We start from the raw sequence: 9,289 nt of genomic DNA on the forward strand, positions 1-9,289 counted from the left end.
TAAATTATATGCAATATTTAAGTAGAGAGTGAGGGTATATTAGGCAATTCACTTAAAAAAGTGGGTATATTTTAATAAAAAACAATATGAGAGTATTTTTGATTAATGGATAAAAAAAAAGTATTTTTCAACTTATCCCAAAAGAAATGTTGTCGGGAAACTCCAGTACCAAGTTCTAAGGTACGTCTTGATGGATGGTAAGATTTACTGAAGGGATTTGTCCATACCATATCTAAGATGTATAGTCAGACTGAAATCAATATGGTTATGCATGAAGTACACGAAAGGTTTTGGTGTCAGGTTTTATTCTTTAAATAAAATCTTATTTCAATGTAATCTTATTTATCTACCAACAAAAGATTAGAGATTATTTTTTACTATTGTTTATTGTTTGGTTCGTATATTTATTTCATGATTAATTTTTTAATGTATAAATTATCTTAAATCCCAAACATATAGATATTCACAATTATAGTGTTGTCATCACATTAAAATAATTGTGATTATATGCTTCAAACTATTTAAGTCTCATGATTTATCAGTGCGTTAGATTTAAACTAACGTGATAATCAACGATATGGTTTACTTACACTTGGATAAGTGGAATGTCTTTTTCAAGAATTAGCAAAGTAAACTTGGATCGGATGTATAGGTTTTACATCGGACTGTTAATAGTGGAAAAAGATATCGTAAAATTACCGTTATATATTTTCCAATTTAATATCACTTAGTTAATCTTAGATCAATTGATTTCAATCTTGAGATGATTAAGCTTTAAGCTAATTGTATTATTTGAGATTCTTGTTTTGTTCATTATCAGCTTACCCGTCGGTCTAGCTCATACTTACATATTAGGAATTTGATAGTTTAATTAAGTGAGAGTGTTAATCATAGATATGGACATCTATAGCTTTTATGATTATTTAGAAGTCAAATAATTATTTCTTTTGAGCTTGGCTAGGGGGATTATATATATATATATATATATAAATTTTTGTCATAAAGAGCCTTTGTTTATTTCTTTGTTATCTTATTTATTTCTTTGTATTTTTTATATGTTGTCTCTTGTCAAAAAAAAAAAAAAAGAAAGAAAAAAAAAAGTAAATAAAAAAAATTCATCAAAGCAAAAGAAAGAAAAAAATTATAAAAAAAAAAATAATGAAAAAAGAGAACAAGAGCAATATCATTTTATATTGATTTCGAAGTAGTCTCCATCTTTTTTTTTCTCAAAAAAAAAACAAAAATAAAAAAAGAACGAAAGTAACATCATTTTATTTTTATTTTTTCTCCATTCTTTCCATATTCAAAAATAATAATAAAAAAAAAAGTTTCATGTTAGTTTACTTTAATTCAAAAAAAAAAAACATCAATTGTCTCTAAAAAAAAATAGGTTTGTTATTGTATTTCCTTATTATTAGTTAGCTAGTTGGCTCTTTATTTTGTAAGTTTTTCATGTAAATCTCTGTTGGGTTATATGCCCTAAATAAAACTCTTTATAATCTGATTAGTTATCAATATAAGAAATTTGAAGTTATTGATGTTTGCATGAATTTTACATGCTAATGGTTTAATATGTTTATTACATTTACACACAGAATCAGTTAAATCCAGATCATATGTTTATTCACAATTACAGTATCGTCAACACAGTGGAATGTGATTGTGATCATATGAATCAAAAGACTTGGTCCCTGTTTCATCAATGTTATTGGATTTACACTAATGTGATAATCAGCGATGATGTGTACTTACACTTGGAGTAAGTGTTATGTTCTTTCCAGGACATTAGTAAAGTATACTAGTTTCGAATGTATGGAGTATACATTGGATTGGACCGATATTGTAACTAAGTTAAGATATTACAAACTTACCGTTATATATATCTTTCCAAGTCAATATCAGTAGTTGATCTTAAGATTAAAAGAATCTAAATCCTGATATGCTTAGGCTCAACTCAGGAGTGCTATTCATGTTCTTTGATTTATTAGTTAAGCCTACTTTTAGGTCAGGGTGATACGTATATTTTGGAAACATGATAGTATGATTGAGTGGGAGTGCTGAACATAAATATGGAATCTATAGCTTCTACTGGTGTATAGAAGTCAAGTGATGATTGTTGGGTTTTATGTCCTAAATAAAACTCATTTCAATATAATTAGATTTACTTATTAATATAGATCAGAAATAACATTTAATGTTGCATGGTTCACATGATTTATTTCATGATTATATGTACATAATGTATAAATTCATCTGAAACCCTTTTCACATACTTGATCTTGTTTATTGTGCCATCAACACATTGGAAAGTAAACATGACTATGTGAATAAAGTTTCCTAGATTTATCAGACATAGGGTTTTACTGATATGATAATCTACAACAGAGTTTACTTGCATTTGGAGAAGTGCTATGTTCTTTCCAGAGCATTGGTTAAAGTAAAGCTCAGGTTGGATGTATGGAGTATGCATCGGAAGGGACCGATATTGAACTTTGACTTAGATTTATTAAACTTACCGTAATATCTATTCAAGTCAATATCGCCTAGTTGATCCTAGATCAAATGATCTTAATCCTGATATGATTAGGCTCAATCTTGAAAGGCTATTCGCGTTCTTTGATGTGTTAGTTAAGCCTACTTTTAGGTCAGGGTGATACGTACTTTTTGGAAACACGGTAGTGCAATTGAGTGGCAGCGCTATCATAAACATGGAATCTATAGCTTCTATCTGGCGAATAGTAAGCAAAGGATGATCTCCTTCGAGCTTGACCAAACGAACATAAATGGTGGAGTACTCATTTCACATAAGCTGAAATATCATTTATACGGGGTCAAGTGTTTTAAGGAATAAATACATTGTAGGGTGTAACGGTAATTTAATCCCTTTACAGTGTAGATCATTCATATAGAGGATCATTGATCACATTAGGATTATAACAATAAATAACTAATGATGTGTCTGTATGGTGGAACATATAGAGCATTCTATATACTGAGAGTGCAATTCTAAGTTCTATGCGTGGATTCAACGAAGAATTAATAAGTTAGTGAATTTTAGTGATAAATTCTTGATCTACTTATTGGAAGCTCGGTTATATAGACCCATGGTCCCCGCACTAGTTGAGATAATATTGCTTGTAAGACTCATATAATTGGTTTTGATTAATCAATTATAATTCTCAAATTAGACTATGTCTATTTGTGAATTTTTCACTAAGTAAGGGCGAAATTGTAAAGAAAGAGTTTATAGGGGCATATTTGTTAATTATGATACTTTGTATGGTTCAATTAATAAATATGATAAATGACAATATTATTTAATAATTATTTATAGTTATTAAATAGTTAGAATTGACATTTAAATGGTTGAATTAGAAAATTGGCGTTTTTGAGAAAATCAGATGCAGAAAAGGTAAAACTGCAAAATTGCAAAAAGTGAGGCCCAAATCCACTAGTATAGGGCCAGCCACTTTTGTAGGAGATTTAAACTGATATTTTCATTATTTTAATGCCAAATAATTCAAACCTAACCCTAGTGGAATGCTATAAATAATTAATTTTGGGCCAACATTAAATTAGAATAATTTTTCGAGGATTTATTTTTTATTTTAACGTGCATTTTTCGAAAATTGTATTCTTAAATACTTTAATTTTTCGAAATGCAATATATATATATATATATATTTATAGAAAATAAAATTTGAGTTGTAAATTAATTTAAATTAATTTTGTAACAACTTAAATTGAATAGTTTTCTAAATATTTATTGGAAATTATTACTAAGATGGAAATAATTCGTGTTATTTTCATAACCATCTAAGTAAAATTTATAAATATTAAATTAAAATTTATATTTAGAATTTTTCATTCTAAATTGGAAATTTTAATTAAATAAATATATATTTAAAATAAATAGAATAAATAAAGAGAATCAAAGAAAATACAACTCTCTTTAAATAATGAGCTTTATTATTAAGACATTCGATCTCCATTGTGGGTTTTACACCGTGTTTGTTTTAGTGAGTAATCCTCCCTAATGGAGGAACGTTCATTAGCAATTTCACACTGTTTAACCTCGCATGATAAGTAGTTTGTAAGTGTTTTGTATGGTATGAATCACCCTAATGGTGGCGACCATACTTGTCTTGCAAATTATGAAACAATGGTGGAAGCTCATAAGATAGAATTGCCTTGACTCTCGCCTAAACGGGACAACGCTGAATTCCAATCTTGATCGAATAAAAGGTTGCTAGAATGTTTAACATTTTAGACGAGCTGACAACTCTATTCAATGAATGGTAGCTTTGACTCTCGCCTAAACGGGACACTGATATCAGTTTGTTGAAAGCCTTGGAAATTATTTAGGATTGTAAGTTTTAGTATTTTCACTTGTCATTCCTACTTGCTATATGTTTATAATTTCTGAATTGTGTATGAATTTATATTGAACCATGTTATTTTCTGTTATTAAGTTGTAGTTTAATTTCGAATCTTCATTGTTGGTCTAACTTGGCTTGTTTATCTAATGAGATAAATCCCTAGTGGATTTTCACCATTAGACATACATAATAGTGTTAGATCTCGAAAGATAAATATTGTATATGCGACATCTAGCTGTTCATCAATTGATGACACCTTAGACTAGTATTTTTACGATATGAAACAAGAAGATTGTATAAATAAGATTACTTTGACGTTCGCTAATCGAAGCATCGTTGGATTCTTATTTATAAACGAAATTATCCTAATTCCTCTTAGCTTATTCATTTCGAATTAGCTTCAAAACATATCATTGGATGAATGGTCTATAAATCATTTCATGTCATTCTATATTTTCTCTTAAGAAATTAAATGACGCATATGATTATAATCCCGAAATTCTATTCCCAATTGATATAAATCCTCAATCTTAGAAATCTCCTACTTGTATGGGCAAATCTGACTTAGAGTTTAAATAGTAGTGGTGGTCCAAGAAAGAATTACTCATTATATTTGGTTGAATTTAAGTCTTTGACTTTAATTTTAGAATCCAAACAGAAATTTTCTTATATTTCTAATTCCAGATACAATACAGTTACACTTTCTCAAGTGTTTAATATCCATCTTTTATTAATGGATTCAAACTGTATGGAATATGAGTTAGGTATTCTGTGACCAGGATCCACTTGCACTATTCTAAGAATTCTTTTATAAACCTATGTCATCAAAAGACACTACCACATTTTTTTTTTAATCTATGGCATTTGTATCTTGTTCATAGTGGATTTGACAAGATCAATCTCTGCAAAGAGTTAATATGCCTATATCCACTGAAAGTAGTTTATCTCATTCGCAGATGGATGTACATTCAGGGGTGGATATGAATTTTTCGTTGTATTCTTAAAACGATAACTCTAGATTATACCTTATGCAAAGAAATTTGAAATGTTGAAAAATTTCATTAATTTCTAGCAATGGTTAAAACCATTAAGGTAAGTGGTTAAAGATCTTGCGAACTGATAGGGGTGGAGAAATATTAGTAGATATGTAGTTCAAAGATCATTAAATTGATTTTTGAATTATATCCAAACTTACCTCCCTAGAAATTTCGAGTTGCATGTTGATGATTAGTTACTAATCGTTGCCTAATTCCTTCTATGGTAATACAATTTCAGAATGATGTAATGGTTGTATACTTAATGTAAATCATTACTAGATTCATGGATGACCTAATCAAAATCTTAAGAAAAGCTAGAACTGTTAACCATGGTTTCTTAGCTATTCTAAGTGATTAGGGGTGGACCATCCCATTGTCAATAGATAAGAAAGTGTTTGTTCAAACAAATACTACTTTTCTAAGATAATGACTAAGTCTGGAAACAAGTAGCAAATAAAGGAGATATTTTTCTTGATTCCAAAAGTGTTCTATCATCTTATATAACATATGATGATCCCACTGCCTCTGTTGTCTTGTCACAACCAAAGAGGTTAATACCATTTTCTTAGACATAATTCACGGTACCTTGTCGTAGTGGGAGAGTTTCTAGGAACTCACCTTCTTATGACTTGGGAGACACTAGTGATTAAAATCCATTGTGAGTTTAAACAAGTAATGGATTGTCAAGATAAGAAACTAAGAAGAAAGCCAGTAGAACTATGGTTTAATCCATTCACATGGAGTAACCTAAAGTTTTCTATTACAAGGACATAAAAGGAAATTTTCGTTTATAAGTCCATTCAATGGACTTAACAAAACTTCCTGTTCCTAGTATTATAGGTTTGAGTTTATCTAAACCTATGGCTTGTGGTATACTTGGTAATTACTTACTCTAATGTAAGCAACTTATTTTAGTAAGATGCTGAAGCATTTTCTTTCTAATGGAAATCTATAGAAGCTTCACAACTTCTTAGGTATAGATTTTATTTATCTAAGGAAAAGTCTCAACTATTCCAGAAAAGATAAAGCCATGAAAGAATTTCTTAAATCAACAGTGAGAGGTCTTAGATATGCTTTTGTATGCCTTAGACCAGACACCTGCTGTTGAGTGGGAGTAATGAGTAGGTATCAGATTAATCCAGGAGAAGAACATTGGAAGACAATCAAGTAAATCTTAAGATAAAGAAGAGGAACTATATGTTAGTCTATAAGGGTGTGTTTAAAACTCTTAGACTACACCATATCAGATTTCGAAATTTGCCTTTGTGCTAGTAAATCTTTCTGATAAGATGGTGGTTACTCTGGGGGTGGAATAGTGATTTTGGAGAAGTGTAAAAACCTATCTGAATTCTCTAGGTCTACCAGATAGGGACTGGATGTTAAAGCTGCAGGAAAGGTACTTATTCAGTCTAAGGAAAGTTTTATACATCTTTGGCACCATTACAAATTGCCTTAAACTACTAGTGTTAATTTTCTGATTAACCAAAAGTAGTTGCCAAAGGTATAGAATCCAGTATCCCAAGAGAGTAGACATATAGAGAGGAATTTCACATTATCAATGATTTTGTGATTAAAGGAAGAGTAATTGTGGAGAAAAGGTTGTGTTTAATTCAACCTTTCAGATCCTATTACAAGGAGTTTACTACTACTACACTTGATTTGTATATCAAGGTGTTGAGATTATTTGAAACACACTTTTTGTTTTATATTAGTGCAAGTGGGAGTTTGTTGGGTTTTATGCCCTAAATAAAACTCATTTCAATATAATTAGATTTACTTATTAATATAGATCAGAAATAACATTTAATGTTGCATGGTTCACATGATTTATTTCATGATTATATGTACATAATGTATAAATTCATCTGAAACCCTTTTCACACACTTGATCCTGTTTATTGTGTCGTCAACACATTGGAAAGTAAACATGACTATGTGAATAAAGTTTCCTAGATTTATCAGACATAGGGTTTTACTGATATGATAATCTACAACACAGTTTACTTGCATTTGGAGAAGTGCTATGTTCTTTCCAGAGCATTGGTTAAAGTAAAGCTCAGGTTGGATGCATGGAGTATGCATCGGAAGAGACCGATATTGAACTTTGACTTAGATTTATTAAACTAACCGTAATATCTATTCAAGTCAATATCGCCTAGTTGATCCTAGATCAAATGATCTTAATCCTGATATGATTAGGCTCAATCTTGAAAGGCTATTCACGTTCTTTGATTTGTTAGTTAAGCCTACTTTTAGGTCAGGGTGATACGTACTTTTTGGGAACACGGTAGTGCAATTGAGTGGGAGCGTTATCATAAACATGGAATCTATAGCTTCTATTTGGCGAATAGTAAGCAAAGGATGATCTCCTTCGAGCTTGACCAAACGAACATAAATGGTGGAGTACTCATTTCACATAAGCTGAAATATCATTTATACGGGGTCAAGTGTTTTAAGGAATAAATACATTGTAGGGTGTAACGGTAATTTAATCCCTTTACAGTGTAGATCATTCATATAGAGGATCATTGATCACATTAGGATTATAACAATAAATAACTAATGATGTGTCTCTATGGTGGAACATATAGAGCATTCTATATACTGAGAGTGCAATTCTAAGTTCTATGCGTGGATTCAACGAAGAATTAATAAGTTAGTGAATTTTAGTGATAAATTTTTGATCTACTTATTGGAAGCTCGGTTATATAGACCCATGGTCCCCGCACTAGTTGAGATAATATTGCTTGTAAGACTCATATAATTGGTTTTGATTAATCAATTATAATTCTCAAATTAGACTATGTCTATTTGTGAATTTTTCACTAAGTAAGGGCGAAATTGTAAAGAAAGAGTTTATAGGGGCATATTTGTTAATTATGATACTTTGTATGGTTCAATTAATAAATATGATAAATGACAATATTATTTAATAATTATTTATAGATATTAAATAGTTAGAATTGACATTTAAATGGTTGAATTAGAAAATTGGCGTTTTTGAGAAAATCAGATGCAGAAAAGGTAAAACTGCAAAATTGCAAAAAGTGAGGCACAAATCCACTAGTATAGGGCCAGCCACTTTTGTAGGAAATTTAAACTGATATTTTCATTATTTTAATGCCAAATAATTCAAACCTAACCCTAGTGGAATGCTATAAATATATAGTGAAGGCTTCAGGAAAATTACACTTAAATTTTCTATTTTTCCTTCAGAGAAAAACCTGAGCCTTTCTCTCTCCCTATCTTTAGCTGCCAGTTCTTCTTTTTCTTCCCTCTTCAATTTCGAAAATCTTAGTGTGAGAATAGTGCCCACGCACAGCAAGTGATACCTCAATCATAGTGAGGAAGATCGTGAAGAAAGACTTTCAGAAAGAAGGAGTTTCAGCATCAAAGAATCAGAGAAAGAGATCCAGGTTCAGATATTGATAATGCTCTGCTACAGAAAGGAATCAAGGGCTAGATATCTGAACGGAAGGAGTCATTATATTCCGATGCAACCAATGTAAGGTTCCTTAACTTTATATGTGTTTATTTCATCGTTTTAGAAAGTTCATATTTAGGGTGTTAATAAACATACTTGTGAGTAGATCTAAGATCCTGGTAAAATAATTTCCAACAATGATTCTGTTTAAGCTTAGCAAATAGAATGGATGAGCTCTTGTTTAACTGACTAATTATTAGATCACTAAACACCATGTACATGTAGCTAAGTGTTTTAAGGGCAAAATACATTGAGGGGTGAGAACGGTAAAGAAATCCCATCTCGATGTAGATCATCTATATAGAGGATCTTTAAATCACAATAAGATTATAACAATGGTTAAATGAGATAGCATATTGATATCGTGGAACATATAATATGCTCTATAT

Source organism: Cannabis sativa, chromosome 3 (assembly GCF_029168945.1).
Source record: "Cannabis sativa cultivar Pink pepper isolate KNU-18-1 chromosome 3, ASM2916894v1, whole genome shotgun sequence".
NCBI lineage: Eukaryota > Viridiplantae > Streptophyta > Magnoliopsida > Rosales > Cannabaceae > Cannabis > Cannabis sativa.